Source organism: Arvicanthis niloticus, chromosome 11 (genome assembly GCF_011762505.2).
Source record: "Arvicanthis niloticus isolate mArvNil1 chromosome 11, mArvNil1.pat.X, whole genome shotgun sequence".
NCBI lineage: Eukaryota > Metazoa > Chordata > Mammalia > Rodentia > Muridae > Arvicanthis > Arvicanthis niloticus.
Window position 1 is genome coordinate 65465340 of NC_047668.1, and position 15725 is coordinate 65481064.

Here is a 15725-nt window from a genome sequence, read left to right on the forward strand (position 1 = left end):
CCAGAAACCTCTGAGTCTTGCATCTAAGGATGCGTGCATCTCACTGGCTAGCTCCATACAGAAGACCCCGTTTGGGTCCTGTTGTTTGTTAGAATTGTTTTCATGGGTCTGAGAGATTATCAAAGTGACAGTCTCATGTGTCGACTGGCTCTGGCTCTTCTGCACAGCTAGGGTGATGGGAGTTCCTAACATAAATACAGCAAACACTGTGACAGACACTTGGAGACAAGAGGCCAAGAGGTGTGGGTGACATTTCAAATAGAACAGAAGCATTTGGAGATCCAGCTTGGGAGACCTTAGAGGAACTGCAGACTGCCACCAGCCTAACGGTCTGAGGAATCAGGTCCAATCATTTCTCTGTCTCACCCAGCAAGTTTTCAGCCTCAGAAGAAACTACACTGGGACCTTTCCTCCCTTAATGATGGGTGGAAGATAATAAAACTATTCCTAAAGATAATTCCTTCTCCACTGTGCTTGACTTGCTCACTTTGTAAGTTTAAGAGCAAAGCCTGCTGTCTGGGATGGCAGAGGTAGGATTCCGTTCTTTAATCATCCTTATTTTTAGTCATGGGGACAAGAGAGTTGAATTACTACACTATCATTCCCTTGGGCTGAAATCCATATACTTACAAGCATCTTAATGGAAACGTTAGGCCTTCTTTTTCCTTCCATGGTCTCTATTCTTGGGGAAATGGGTTTGCTCCAGAATCTACAATCTTTTAATAATCTTGGGTTTTTTTTTTTCCCCTGTTTGGCTTCAACTTCTCCTTTGTCGTCATTACTCCCAGATCAGTCAACTTCCCCCACCTGCACACCTACTACCTAGGGAAGGCTGGCTTTAAAAGTCATCTTTCCTTTAATAGCTAAGTGTGCAGAGCTGCAAGGGGGGAAGAGAACACGGGGCGGGGGGAGGTGGCGTATGATGCCGGTCATGGAATCTGGAGAGCGAGCTGGTGTTCAGGAATTCAGAAGTCAGCAAAGGTGTCAGCCCTCCAGTTTTGGAGACTTGTCAGTCCTTCACTAAATATCAGAGCACACCCCTCACCGGCCTGCCATCTCCAAGTCTTCCTGTGGTAGTTTTGACCTTTCCCGCAGGGCGTGTTACAGTGGTAAGCTTCCCATTGGCTCATGGAGCCTCGTGTGGAATCAGATGAGTAACTGTGTCTTTTCTGGCTTCTCACAGTATTCCGTTTAGCCTACTTTGCCTAATCAGAGGCAGCAGGAGCTACCTTAAACTCTTCACATCCTTGCTACCAACTCTAAGAAGCTTGCTTGACGACCCAATGATGTTAACTGCCGGAGTAATTCTCAGAGTGTTTATGGTCTTGGAATTCTTCCTCCCCTTCTCTACCACACAATCCCTGCTTCTTCCTTGGCTCCATCTCAGGAGAAGTGGGACTAAAGACACGTACTACCATCGTCCTGTTTACACAATGCTAGGGACGGGATTCACGGCCTTGTGCATGCTAGATAAACATCTACCAAGTGAGATGCATCTCCAGCCCTCCTAGAACCTGGATTTTTAATCATCCTTATTATCTATTCAGTCTGTGCCAGGCCTTTGAACCCTTCTTAAAGAGGACGTTAGGGATAGGTGGTAGGTAGGGTGGGGCTGGAAGGGAACGAGCTATGGTGCTGTCCTGAAAACCAGGTAAATGTGAACCTTCCCTAGGCAAGGTGGGCTACCCACACACAGTGGCTCTGACCCCGGTCCCATGCTTCAGCGTGGTAGAGTGATGGAGACCTGGCTCTTGGCATGAGCCACCTTAACAAAGATCCTGCAGAAGATGGCAACCTTGCTCACCCCCACTCCATGTCTCCTCTTCAGATCAGTGCTCCCTGCCCCCAAGAAAAAGAGTTTTAACCACAGAGTCTTCCCTTAAAGGCAAACGTAGGCAGAATCCCACAGATTAGAGCTGAGTAGCTGCAGGCTAGGAGATATGGAGGTGTGGGGAAGGATTTTCTTCTCCTCAAGCTCCCCTTTCCCCATGTCCCTGCAGGCTCCCTATTAAACATCCCAATAACGACTGTCCCCTGGACTGAACCACTTCCTTTGATCAGAAGGACACAGTAATCTTAACCTTCCCACCCAAATCCCCTTCCCCAGCCACAGCATAAGACAGATGTTCCCAAGCCGAGAGCTGAAATTCAATCGGAGGTATTCCTCCGGCTGTTTACTTGGTGTTTTCATGCCTCACAGGTTCTGGGGTGCCCTCTGACTGAACCCTGCGTCTGCCAGGCCAATAGGCCGTGCCAGGAAGCAGGGCTGGCATTGGGTGGCAGTGAACACATGGGCTCTGAGTCCTGCTTTATGATCCCCATGTGGCTCCCTCTTGCAGACAGATTCCTGGCTCTGTGGTTTGGGGTTTCCTCATGCCTCTGACACTCTCTGCACTGAGAACGCATTGGAGAAGCACCTCAGATTTCATAATAAGGAGAGGGAGGAAAATATGAAAATATGTGGAATCACTGATGGCCAAGAAAACCCCATTTCTGGAAAATGTCCTGGGCAGCCTTAGAAAGCACCCAGTAGGACTTCTGATAGATGCTGCATCCTTTTCTCTTCACCCAAGAAGTATGTTGTCTATGGAGATGGTGTCATATCTTGACATCTCCTGGGATGGTAGGCGTGTCCTGGCCCTACAGTCTGCTTCCAGCTCTGCCAAAATGGAGCAGTAGCCAGAACAAGTATCTTTATTCTCCAGACTTAGCCAACATCTTCTTTTCTTTCTTTTTCTCTCTCTTTCTTTCTTCCTTTCTTTTCTTTCTTTGGTTTAGTTTTTCAAGGCAAGGTTTGTCTGTGTAGCCCTGGCTGTCCTGGCTGTCCTCACTCTGTGGACCAATGCTGGCCTTTAACTCACAGAGATCTGCCTGCTTCTGCCACCCGAGAGCTGAGATTAAAGCCGTGTACTGGCTTGTCCAGCATTTTCAATAAAATGAAAAGATAGTCTCTATGGTCTCCTCTAGCTTTGCTTTTGTAATTAATGGATTACTGATAGTTATTGCCTGGCAAACCCTCAGCCTCTTCCTGAACAAAGGAGCCATGATGGTTAGTCTTTATTGACATGTTAACTGAATTTGGAGCCTCTTGGAAGACACACCCCTGGGCATATCTATGAAGTTGTTTCTAGAGACTTCTGACTGAGGAGAAAGGCTCATTTTGAACACAGACATCCATGCATTCAGGTCCCAGGCTTAGGGGGAAGGGGAAGTAAGCCGAGTGCCAGCATCATCTCTTTCTCCTTCCTAACCCCAGAAGTAATGTAACCAAGCCCTGCCATGTCCCCACTGCCATGCTTTCTCCACCATGACGAGCTGTGTTCCCTCAAGCCCTCCTTCCTTAAATTCGTCTTATCAGATATTTTCTCACAGCAATGAGCAAAGCAGCCAGGAGACTCTGAGCCATGTTGCATTGGCTAACGTCCTCCATATTGAATGCACTCTTCCTGTGACCCTGCCCAGGACCTCCCAAAACAGAGGAGACCCACCCCACCCCAAAACAATCCATATGCAAGGCCAAGGAAAGCTAGCCACCAGGAAGGTGGATATAGCTACTCTTTCTAAAGAAGGTTCCTTCTTGCTGATAGATCTTAAGTCTCCTGGGCCATAATTTGAGTGTTGGTTCTTATTATTGCTCCAGTTCTGTCATATGGAATTGAAATCCATGCAACAGACATTTATTTCATATCAGAAACCCTGAGTAGTTTATTACCAACTAGCCATGTGACCTTGAAAAAAGATGTGTGAGGTTCATCCTGGAGTCGATGTTGCACAATGCATCTACTTCCTAGGACCATTTTAGAAAGAAAACCTATGGACTCCTGTATGTAAAGGTAAAAGTATACAATGTACCAGGCAAATGGTGAACCTGAGAATCCAGACATACTGTGAGGAGTATGAAGACAGGAGAATCCAAAAGCAAATAGCCCTGCCTGGACAACTGATTAGATTCAGATCCTGAAAGGATGCCTTTGTACAAAATACTTAGCCTGACAAGGCCTCTGTTTTCCCTCCTGTAAGATGAGGGTATTGACAGCATCTACTTCAGTATAACTAAGTTGGTAGCCATTCATAAGCTAGAACAGTGCCTAGCTTATAGTAGATGCTCAACAGATGTCAGTATTGTGAATAAAACACCACCCTGGCCACATCACATGTGTGTCCTCCCAGAGTCTTCCTTTGCACCTGGGTGTGAAGGAACATACTGAAGCTCTTTGCATTTTTGAAAGGAAGTTTGGTGGGTCCAAAATGTCCTTTTCTAGCACACATGGATGATGCTGGGCCTTCTATCCAGCCCAGTAGACTGAGAACTCACACGTCTCTGCTTTCCACGAGCCTCAGATCTCTCCTTACCTTCACCACCTCCACCGAGGCTGAAAAGGACCATCCTAGTATTCTGTCCCACATCCGTTTGGTTGGACTATCCCAGAAGCACCCAAACTCCCAGTACACCTCAGCTACTTGGAAGCATGAGCACACAGCATGAAGAATAGGAAAGATAAGTCCGGGAGCAACGTAGGGCCTAAGAGCAACTGTGGGAAACCCTGAAGGATTATCATTTGCTTTAAACATCTTCAAAGAACTTTGCCTTTCATTTTTCCTGTTTAGAAACATAGTGATACAGTCCTTGAATCTGAAACAAAGTGGGTACTTTTAAATATGTGTGTGTGTGCATGTGTGTATGCTTAATTGAAATAGATTTACATCTCTTTCTATCCTCGTTGTTTTCCACAACCCCTCCCATGCCACCCACTCTCAAGTTGATAGCCTTCATTTTTTGTTACATACACACACACACACAAACATACACAAATACAACCTTCTGAGTCTATCTTTATTGATGATGTCTATATGGTTTTGAGGCTGACCCCTCTACGTTGGACAACCAATAAGGAGGCTCATCTCTGAGAAACACTAATCCTTCTCCCTGCAGCCATTAGTTGTCTGTTGTTCTTTGCCTAGTGGGGCGTTTCCCTGACCCACATTAATTTGTTTATTGACATTGCTAGTATTTCAGTTTCACTTATGCTCTGTTTCTAGGAGAGACTGCTTCTCTGGAGTCTCTCTGGTATTCTGGCAATCTTTCTGGCTCCTCTTCCCTGAGCCAGAGATTCAGGAGCTATGATGTAGACATACCCATCAGAGGTGGGATCTCCAGGATCTGTTGATCTCTGTGTGTGTTCAGTTGTGTTTTTCTGTGATGGGCTCCGTTTGTTTTAAGAGAGGTGAAGTGAGTACCCTTTCTTTCTTTCTCCATTTTTCTTTTCTTTCTTTTTTTTTTTTTTTTTCAGACAGGGTCTCACTATGTAGTCCTGACTGTCCTGGAATTCACTGTGTAGACACAGGAATTCACTGTGTAAACTCAGAGATCCACCTGCCTCTGCCTCCCAAGTGTGTGCCACCACTACCTGACTTGAGGTGAGTGCTTTTAAAAAAGAGTTTTATGTCCACACTGCAAGTCTACTCTTCTTGGTAAAGCTAATTACTGGGGGCAGTTGCTATTAACCTCATTGGTGAGCCCTAGAGAAATGTGCACTGCACAGCCTCCGCTGGCCTCTCTCTGCCATTGGAGAAGAGCCATGTAAACAAGTGAGCTCTAGCCCCAGAGGACCTAGCCTGGTCTGACCAGCCTGCTTGGCAAAATGATGGGTCAAGAGGCTGCTTTCTGCCATCTATTCACCCAGTTGTTTCTACATTATTTTAATTCAACCTAGCCTGAGATGGCCCTATGGTTGGCCCCTTGGGGGAGTCCTCTCTAGGACAAGAGACTGGCATCAGGTGTCCCTTAGTGTCTGTTCTGTGTGTTGTCAGCTGCTGGCTGGATTGCCACACTTTCACACAGCATCTTGTCAATGACACCCTCGTGTCCAGCTCCAGCCAGGATGCCATCCTTGGCTCAAAGTGTAGATTTCCTAACACCAGATGTGAACTGTGAATGTCGTGCAACAGTGACTGTTCCCAGTATTTGTTCAGATGGCACAGAGGCCTTTGTCCTTGGATCAGTTCCCAAGTCAAACCTTGGGCTCTGTTACCCCAGCCTCCAGAATTGTTCCATGAGTTAAGTCTTGGGTAAGAGCTGACATCATCTGGCCTGAGTCTAACCCAGATGCCAGTGGACAGCCCCAGAAAGCCAGGAAAAGGTTCTTAGAGCATTTGCACCAAGTAACCTGGGTCACCCAGACCCTGTCGAGCACTCCAGTGGACCAGGAGAGGCAGCTTCTCTCTGTAGTGGTTAAAATATTTTTACAGGCCTCTTGTCTAATCTCAGGACTCTAAGTTTGTTTTGGGTGATGGTAGTGGTGGAGATGATGGTGGTTTTTAAGACAGGAGCTCATGTAGCCCAGGCTGGCCTCAAACTCTTGATCTCTCTGCTTCTGCCTCCCCAGTGTGGTCATTACATGTGTGTACCACTACGCCCAACATCAGATTTTTGTTTTAATTCAAGATGTTCTGTAAGATAAGCTACTGTTACTGTGAATCCCATTTTGCAACTCAGTCAAGGTCTGTGACATCACAGGATCTGGACACTCCTCACCCATGAGCCAGTATTTAGACAACTATCAAACTAACACAGCCAGCTAAGCAATGCACAAGGTTCTGTCTCGGGAACAGCCAAGGTCACCTTTCTTTTCTGATCCTTGGCTTGTAGTGATTATAGTCCAAACTTTTAAAGACAATCTGAACTGAAAGGAGGCTCACATCTGTAATCCCAGCACTCAGGACACAGAGGCTGGAGAACTGCTCTTTTCAAGGTCAGACTCTGTCTCAAAACAAACAAACAAACAAATAAATTAACAACATCAACAACAAAAAATAGAATAAAACAAAATACCATGTGTTTAAATCTAGCACATGCCTTTAAATCTAAGCAGAGACTGGTGGGTCTCTGTGAGTTCAAGGCTAGCCTGGTCTACAAAGTGAGTTCCAGGACAGTCAGAGAGCTATTCAGGCAAAAAAAAAAAAAAAAAAAAAAAAAAAAAAAAACCCACTAACAGGTATTTTTATAAGAAAAGGAAATGGGTATTCCCATGAGGAATACTTTATGAGCCAAGGATATCTACTTATCCCACCATTCTTGTCCCTCCACCCTCCTTCCACCAGGATGGAGTAGGAGGGAGGGTGGACTTGACTGACAGGTAACATCACTGGCTAGACAGAGGGAGTTCAAGCTCAGGGACCAGAAACATCCTTATCCTGCAACATGATCTAAAGTAGGCCATAGCTACCAGCTGGGGCAGGGCGGTGACAGTCCTCCAGAGGTGTGACCTTAATGCTATAATATCAGAGTGGGAGAGAAAGGCAGAGCCAAGGAGAAAGGAGGTGCCTGTGGGGGTAGGGGAGGACTGGAGTGAAAGTAGAGGGCGGAAACAGAACTTGTGAAAAAAATTGTGAAGAAAATCACCTGTTGCATCCAGGAAATACAGTATGAAAACAGCAGCTTGGTTTCTGCAGAGAAATGTGCCTGCTCACAAGAGAAGGGACCGACCGATTGACCACTAGCACAAGAGCTTTGAACATCAAAGCAGCATTTGAGGCCATAGAGGGGTCAGAAAGCTAGAATTGTCTGGAAAGAATTCAGTGGTATTGGGGTTAATACAAGCTCAGCCTTCTCAGGTCTAGATTCCCAAGTCTTGGGGCTTAGACTGCCATTCATTCAGATGTGTGTCAACTGGTTAGATTCAGCAGTAAGAGGCGTCTTAGGGACCAGTGGCGACTGTGAATCCCTGGGTATTTCCTTTGGAAAGGTCCTTTCTCCTAATGGAGGATGGTTCTGGAAGAAGGTGACCTAAGGGCTTAAATAGCTCACACCCTTTTGCTGCTTAATGATTTCTCTGTGGCTTTTAGATGTAACATCCTTTGCAGAAATAGACAAAGTTTGTCATCTAGTTCACTGCTTCCGGGGTTGTGTACAGCATCTTATCCACTCTTAACCTTGGAGGGGTGGAGGTCAGAGTGTAATTTGATCATTTGAGCGACTCAGTCTGCCTTCTTTGTTTAAACTGGGGGAAATTAAAAAGAAAGAAAGAAAGAAAGAAAGAAAGAAAGAAAGAAAGAATAGAAAGAAAGAAAAGAAAGAAGAAAATACCAACTTTTTATTAAAAAAAATAATAATAATCCATGACATGAGGTGATGGGGTCGCAGTACACTGGGCTCCCTCTGAGTTAGCTCAATTAGCCAGACAACTGAAAAGTGTTCCTTAAGCCTGCACCAGCTGGGTCTTTCCTTGGGAAGAGCTGGGAAGGAGACCTGTGACTGGTGAGCAGTAACTAAGACTGCTCACAGGATTCCCGGTTCCTTTGCATCTTCAGATTCCACTATTTGCAAGATTTCTCAGCACTGACTGTCCTCCCCACCTGTAGGGTGTACAGGAATGGGATTTTACAGTCCTTCCCTGTCAGGTCGCCTTGCTTCCCTCTCCCACAGTTAACTGTCTCTCTCTGCCTGGATCCAGGCCTGCCAACACGTTCCAGCAGATACAATTCCTTCCTGCTCCAGTCAAACAAGATAGATGAGGGCCAAGGACAGATGTCTGTTAGGGAAGCCAGGAGACTCGTGATGCCTGAGGATTCACTTGAGAGAGGCCGGTGGTGAGACAGCTCACCCTGCAGGGGAAGGCTGGGTTACATAAGCCAAGCTCGTGGGTTTGCTCACTGCTACTCACCTGTTGCTAATTAATAAGCTGTCTGTCACAACCTAACAAGGAAATCATCTTCCTACTTAAGCAAGCTCACCTCACTGTAGGAGTAAAGACACATTGGCACAGTTATCAGTCCAACAATAACATATACTGGACCAAAGTGATGAGAATGTACTGGTGGAAAAGATTAGGGGTCCTGTTCCCCCATGACAGAATGGCAGATGGGTGTTGTAGGTCAGCAGCTCTGTTCAACCCATACTGTTCACATAATAGAATTACCCCCAGTGCACAAAATCCCTGTAGAAGTACTCTGAGCATGGCCACATGACCCAGTGGTTCCTTCTAGAAGGGCATTCTTCCCAAACAGATAGAACAGTGTGTGCAAAAGTTAGGGAGTAGGGCCAGAGCTCTCCGATCCTGACAGTAAAATGAAACTCAGATTCCAATGACGAAAGCAAAGTCTTCCTGCCCATGAGACCAACAACAAAGCTTGAAATGTGAGTGGGAATGAAGAGGTCAGGACCAGTGGACAGGACCAGCTGGGGAGAAGGGAACCCTAGGAGACGGCCCAGAGCATCTGCTAGTGTGGAAGCTTCCACTGTGAGTTCTTGGAGGTGATGAGTGGGGGCGCTGACCTAGTTCAGATGACAAGCACCTGAAGAAAGAATGAGACCCAGGGGTGGTACACAGCTATGGTTCCAGCACTTGAAAGCAGAGGCAGGGGAATCTCTGTGAGTTCCAGGCTAACCTGCTCTACATAGTGAGTTCCACAGACCAGTGCAACATAATAAGACCCTGTCAACAAAGGGAGAGGAATGAACTAGTGCCCAGGGACACTGGGAAACCATAAATGGCCTTTCAAGGAAACAAGGGCTCTAACAAAGAAGCCTTTGAGTCCGGAGCTGGGAAGCGAACGAACTCATCTGTACATAACAGGGGGGTTTGAAAGTGCCCTGAGGTTGCAAGAGTGGCAAAGGTTACAGAGCAAGACTGAGTTTCCTGCAGGTGTGTTTCCTGCATCTGAAGACCATCGTGATACTCCCTCAGATATCAGACTCTATGCAGTGACAGTCTTCCTGCCTCCATCAGTCACTCTCACTCTGTGATCTTCTCCTTGAACCCTCACAAACACCACATGCCTAGCATATCCAAAACTGAGAATCATCACCACCCCGTCTTCCAAGCTCTCTCCAGAGCACAGGACTGAGTCCTCAGCTGACATTGATATTTGACCAAAAATCCAGTGAGAGATTTTGTCTCCCACCTCCTTCCTTTAATGTTGTGGTTCTCAACCCTCCTAAAGCTGAGAACCTTTGATACAGTGCCTCATCTTTGGTGAACCCCTCAACTATAAAACAATTTTTGTTGCCACTTCATAACTATAATTTTGCTACTGTTATGAATTGTGATATGTTTTTCGATGGTCATAGGTTAACCATGTGAAAGGGTTGTTCAATCCCCAAAGGGGTCATGACCCACAGGTTGAGAACCGATGTTCTGATAAATCATCTCCTAATTTCACTCTGGAAACTACAGTCCTACTAATAGCGACTGTTGCTGTTTTAACGTGTTGTTACAAACTTAGAAGTTTAACCTGCCACACAAATCTGTGGCCTTACAACTCTAAAGGTCAGTCCTAAAATCCAAGGTGTCCGTAAGGCTGTGTTCTCTTAGGGGGCTTCCGAAAGGAGATCTGTTTCCTGCCATCTCGAGCTTCTACAAGCCACTTGCATTCTTCAGCTGCTGGCCTCTTTCTCTGTCTTCAACACCAGCATGGCAGCTTCAGAACTCTCTTTAATTCTGACATTCCTCCTGGGCTCACTCACCTACATAGTGAAAGATGATATCCACATCTCTAGACCCTTAATCACATTTGCAGAGACTCTCGTGCCTAGCAAAGGTACTGATTCATGGGTTCTATGGCTTAGAAAACAGACCCCTTTAGGGGACTGTCGTCTTGCCTACCAAGTAGCTCACCCCAGCATCATTGCCCACCTGTGTCTCACCCAGAGTCACCAGCACATTCCCAGTTGCACAGAAAGTATTTGAAGGGGATTAAAAGGGACAGAGGAGAAAATAAAGAGGGAGAGGGGAAGATGTTCTTCCAGTAGGACTTCCTGAGAGACAGGATGCAGTTCTTTCAGTCTGTCACCCACTTCGTCCCCTCTCCAAAGCATTCTCTGTCTTAGTTAGGGTTTTACTGCTGTGAACAGACACCATGACCAAGGCAACTCTTACAAAGACATTTAATTGGGGCTGGCTTACAGGTTCAGAGGTTCAGTCCATTACCATCAAGGCAGGAGCATGGCAGCATCCAGGCAGACATGGCGCAGAAGGAGCTGAGAGTTCCACCTCTTGCTCCGAAGGCAGCTAGGAGAAGACTGGCTTCCAGGCAGCTAGGATGAGAATTTTAAAGCCCATGCCTATAGTGACATTCCTACTCCAACAAGGTCACACCCACTCCAACAAAGCCACACCTCCAAATAGTGCTACTCCCTGGGCCAAGCATATTCAAACCACCACATTCTTAGTCTTTCGATTTCTTTCCACCCTTATTCTTGGTCATAGAGCCTTTGTTCTTGCTGATTCTTATCTGGAATATAATCTACTTTTTTGGGAAGGGGTGGCATTAAGTTGGTCTCATTCTAAAGACAAGCATGACCCAGAGTTCACTATGTGGTTCAAGCTTGTCTTGAGCTTCCGGTAGTCCTCCTGCCTCAGCCTCCCAGGTGCTAAGATTATAGGAACACCACCATACCTAGCCAGTTACTTCCACTTCTCAATGGCCACTGAACAAAGCACTTTGAACTTTGCATCTCAGTTAAGATGCCACCTCTCCCAGGAAGCCTTCTCAGGCTTCCAGCTTAGGGTTTCTATTAAGTCACTAGTGTCCCAGTAGGCTTCCATCACATGTGGCTCTTATCTGAGCCCTTTTCTCAATAGCTTGTTCACTGTCTGTTTCCTGCTCTGAGCTGTAAGGTCCTCAACAGAAGAGCCAGACTGTCTCTCTGATCTTTAAGTTCACAATGTCAGTAGGTAATTCCTCAACCATCAACCTACCTCAAACGATGGGCTCACAGGCGTAATCCCACCACACCAGACAACACCAGCTTTTATTGAAAGCTTTATCGTCAAACCTGCTTTTGGCTTTTTTGACCCAGGGCTCTACTTTCCCAGTTCTGCTTATTACTTTATGACTGACTTGATTGAAGGGAGGGGTCCGTGACAAAGGGATTGGTGACAACATCAGTGGCCACCACTGTCCTAGGGGTGGGAGGGGACAAACACAGTTCAGTGTTTGTCCCCTGGCCTCAGCTCTGGAAGGCAACCGAGGACAAGGCCCTGGCAGGGAGAAAGAGCTGGGAGGTTGTCCAAAGTAGAGATGGAGAGAGAGGTTTCCCTGCGTGGGTCCCATGAGCAAGGCTGCACCTGCTGTCTACAATGTCCTCACTGGCCAGAGCCAGACTCCAGACATGTAATAAGAATTCCAGGACACACACATGCGTCGGCAGCTGGTCATTAGTCATCCTGATGGTTTGTGAGGAGACAGGGCCGGTGTGACAGGTTCAAGAACTCGTGTGTAACTGGGGGTTTCAGGCCTTCCCACTCCACCCCAGTCTCATTACCCTCCCCTCCCCTTTGTACTCCAAATACCAGATACACTCAAGGCAAGCAGTGCCACCAAATGTCCAGCCCCATCAATAAGTGTCACAATTGATAAGAGGAAGTCATTACAAATGACTTCAGTCAGACCTGGTGGGGCAAGTCTGAAATCTTGGCAGAGGAAAGAAGATCAAAAGTTCTAAATAAATACCCACCCTTGGGTTGTATTTTCAAAAAAAAAAAAAAAACGTTGCAGGCAAGTTGGGCCAGCAAGATGCCCCAGGGGGTAAATGATTTTGTTGTCAAGCCTAAAGATCTGAGTTCAATCCCCAGAGCCCACAAGGTAGAAGGGGAAAAAAAAATCACCTACAGGTTGTCCTCAGACCTTCACATGTTAGCTGTGGCACACGCACACGCACACACACAAGCACACGTATACACACATGCATGTGTGCACACACTAGCACATGGACACACAGACACATGATAAATGAATAATATAAAACAATGTCCAATACCAGTGTGAACAACTTAGTGAATGCTACTGCTGGGACGTTGCTCAGTACAGAGCACATACCTAGATGACTGAGGGCTTAGAATCAGTCACAGATACTGGAGGGTATGCTGCTTTAATTCTGGAGTTACAAAATAATAATCTGTCTCCAAGGAGCCGATGCGACCAAAACAAGTCGTACCAAAAATACTTGCCAACTCAGTTCCTGTAGCCTAAAACTTAAGTTAGTGCCTCTTTCTCTTGTCTTACTCTTTAAAATTTAGAGTGAGGGCTGGAGAGCTGGCTCAGCCGTTAAGAGCACTGGCTGCTCTTTCAGAGGATCCTGGTTCAATTCCCAGCACCCACATGGAAGCTCACAATAATCTTGTTTAGCGCCCCAAGGTCTGACGCCCTCTTCTGGACTCCTTGGGCAGTGCATGCACATGGTACATATACATACATGCATTTGAAACATACACATAAAACAAAAAATAAGTCTCTTTTAAGTTACTATTAATGGACCTCTTACAGCTCATTTGTTTTGTTTTGTTTTGTTTTGTTTTCATTTCCCATCCACATGAAAAGTTTGTTTTCGCTTGCCTTTCCCCAGCTTCCTGATATCCCACTGCTCAGCTGATTTCCCTCATGGCCATCGCCATCTAGGTCGTTTTGGCTTCCGTTCTTCTTTTGAACACTCGTACAGTACACTCTCCTCACTGTCCTTGTACCGAGTAAGAGGGCCTCTCAAGCAGAAGGTATTTCCAGAGCTGTGCCTGGAGAGAACCTTCTAACTCTACTCACAAGCACCTTGTGTTTCTAACCTTTTGTGTCTTCCCAGTTCTTTGGCAAATCTTAAGGTTTTCACCAATCTTCGGAGTTTGTGGTGGTTGTCCACTTTTCTTTTTTTTATTTTTTTTTTTTTTTTTTTTTTCTTTTCTTTTCTTTTCGGTTTTTCGAAAACCCTGTGTAGCCCTGGCTGTCCTGGAACTCACTCTGTAGACCAGGCTGGCCTCGAACTCAGAAATCCGCCTGCCTCTGCCTCCCAAGGGCTGGGATTAAAGGCGTGCGCCACCACCGCCCGGCCCACTTTTCCTTACTTCCCTGATTACCGTAGGATAGCGCATCTGCGTGCTTGGATGCCCTTTATCTCCACGTTGTAACTGTCTGTATCCTCGGCCAGATTTTATTTGTTATCTTTTTTTCTCAGTCTTTAGTTTCTCTTAATATGCTTCATTCATTTTTTTGGCACATTAAAGGTTTTGTTTCCCTTTTGAGTGTTAGCTGGATGCCTTTTTGCATTCTAGCTACTGCCGGTAAACAAAAATGCAAATGATTTTTTTTGCATAACGATCTAATTGTCTCATCTTGTGGAGCTCCTTTCAACAACTCTAGAAATTTTTTATACTCCTTTCCAAAAAAAAAAAAAAAAAAATTGTCGCCAAAGGCTTACTCTTGGTTAAATATGATTATGGAATTTGCTAGGTCGTGGATAAGCTTGTTTTGAAACCTCCGGCTCTCCTATCCTCTGTCAGATAGGACAGCAACGCCCCCTTCTGGAGGCCTGCCAGCAGAACAGAACTCTCCTGAACACATGGTAGCTGTGTTTGCTTAGATCAAAGAGCCCAACTTCCCAGCCTAGCTTGAGGTTCACCTTTGATGCTTCAAAACAGAGTGATACCCATGCAGAAGACTCGGCCACCTGGATTGGAACAAAGGACCTGATTAGACGCTGGCTTTACTTAATTGGCTTCAGGGAGGAGATAGCCCCACACGGAGAAACAGGGTTAAAGTAAAGCTGGTCCCTCACCCACCCGCACCCCACGCTCCTAACCCTGTGCTCAAGCTGAGCCCCAACTAGGTCTCCATCTGAAGTGGCCACCTGGACTGATGACCTTGAAGAAGTCAGGTGGCTTCAAGGCTCCATGAGAGCCTGCAAAAAAAAAAAAAAATGTATTCTGTAAATTGTTAGATCTCCGGTCATCCTTAGTGATGATGGAGGAGAGATGGAAGTGTAGGAAAAGAGCAGATGCCCATATATTGGGCCCGTGAACCCCAGGTGTCTCCCACAGAATGGTAGATGATTTTCCTGGAAGCCCCCATTGGTTCTCTCATTACTCCAGGATATGGGGATGGCTTCATCATTACCATCAAAGCTAAACAATAGCATCCATGAAAACTGATTGTGCCCTGGGAGTCAGACAGATTCAAGTTCAAATGTCAAGTTGAACTCAAGCATGACATAGTCAGCTTGTCCAAGGTTTGCTATCTTCCTCTGTTGAAAGGAGAAGAAATAGCTTCCTTGTAAGACTTGAAACGATTGGGTTAAATTTAAATAAAGTATATTACACCAGAGAGGCTTCCTGGAACCATGTTTAGGGTCCTCGGAAGAATGTATGGAGTCCTTAAAAGGTCACACAAGGAAATCAATGAGTCACTTCTCCCGTTTAATGGGGTGTTGAACACATGCCAATCATGCTTTTTCCCCTCCCAGTGAACCAAGAAATGAGTTCCCCTGAAAGGTGGGACAGCCTCTAAGCACCACATGTGTTCAGGATAGAATTTATTTACAAACATTAACACACTTTAGGATTAGGACAGCCCTGTGGGCTGGATAGAAGAGGCATAAAGCAATGCATCAGATAAAGAAATAGAAGTTCCCCTAGGTCATCATCTTTCTCCTGCCCTAATAACTAGACTCAGGCCTCGGGTTATTGCATAGCATTTAAACTAGTTCCTGAACAGACCAAACCTTTTTTTTTTTTTTTCCCCAGAGGATAAATTGATCATTTCATTCCCACCAACAACAGTTGCCTGACCCACGTGACCCTTCCAGTCTCCAGGGTTTTCCTGCTAACAAGAATTGACTGGAGAGCTATTGTTTTTATTGTTCTGTGTTTCACGGGACTGCGCACTGTCCTGTGCACTGTCCTGTGCACTGTCCTGAGCTGGAAAGTGCAACCAGATAATGGTAGAGAGGACCAAAGGTTAAC

General features: G+C 45.9%; 1 long non-coding RNA gene across 8 annotated transcripts in view; it reads right to left on the reverse strand.

The window, feature by feature from the left end:
- LOC143443914 (uncharacterized) overlaps positions 1-11877 on the reverse strand; it is an 85511-nt gene extending 73634 nt beyond the window's left edge. For 2 of the 8 annotated variants that reach the window (XR_013113327.1, XR_013113321.1), the window contains exons 1-2: positions 11700-11875; positions 10905-11035 (exon numbers count right to left, since the gene is read on the reverse strand). This is a non-coding gene — a long non-coding RNA (uncharacterized LOC143443914). Of the gene's footprint in view, positions 1-10904; positions 11036-11699 lie in introns of all 8 variants that reach the window. The other 6 variants (XR_013113328.1, XR_013113326.1, XR_013113324.1 and 3 more) reach the window with 6 other exon arrangements.
- Between the last annotated feature and the right edge of the window lie 3848 nt (positions 11878-15725).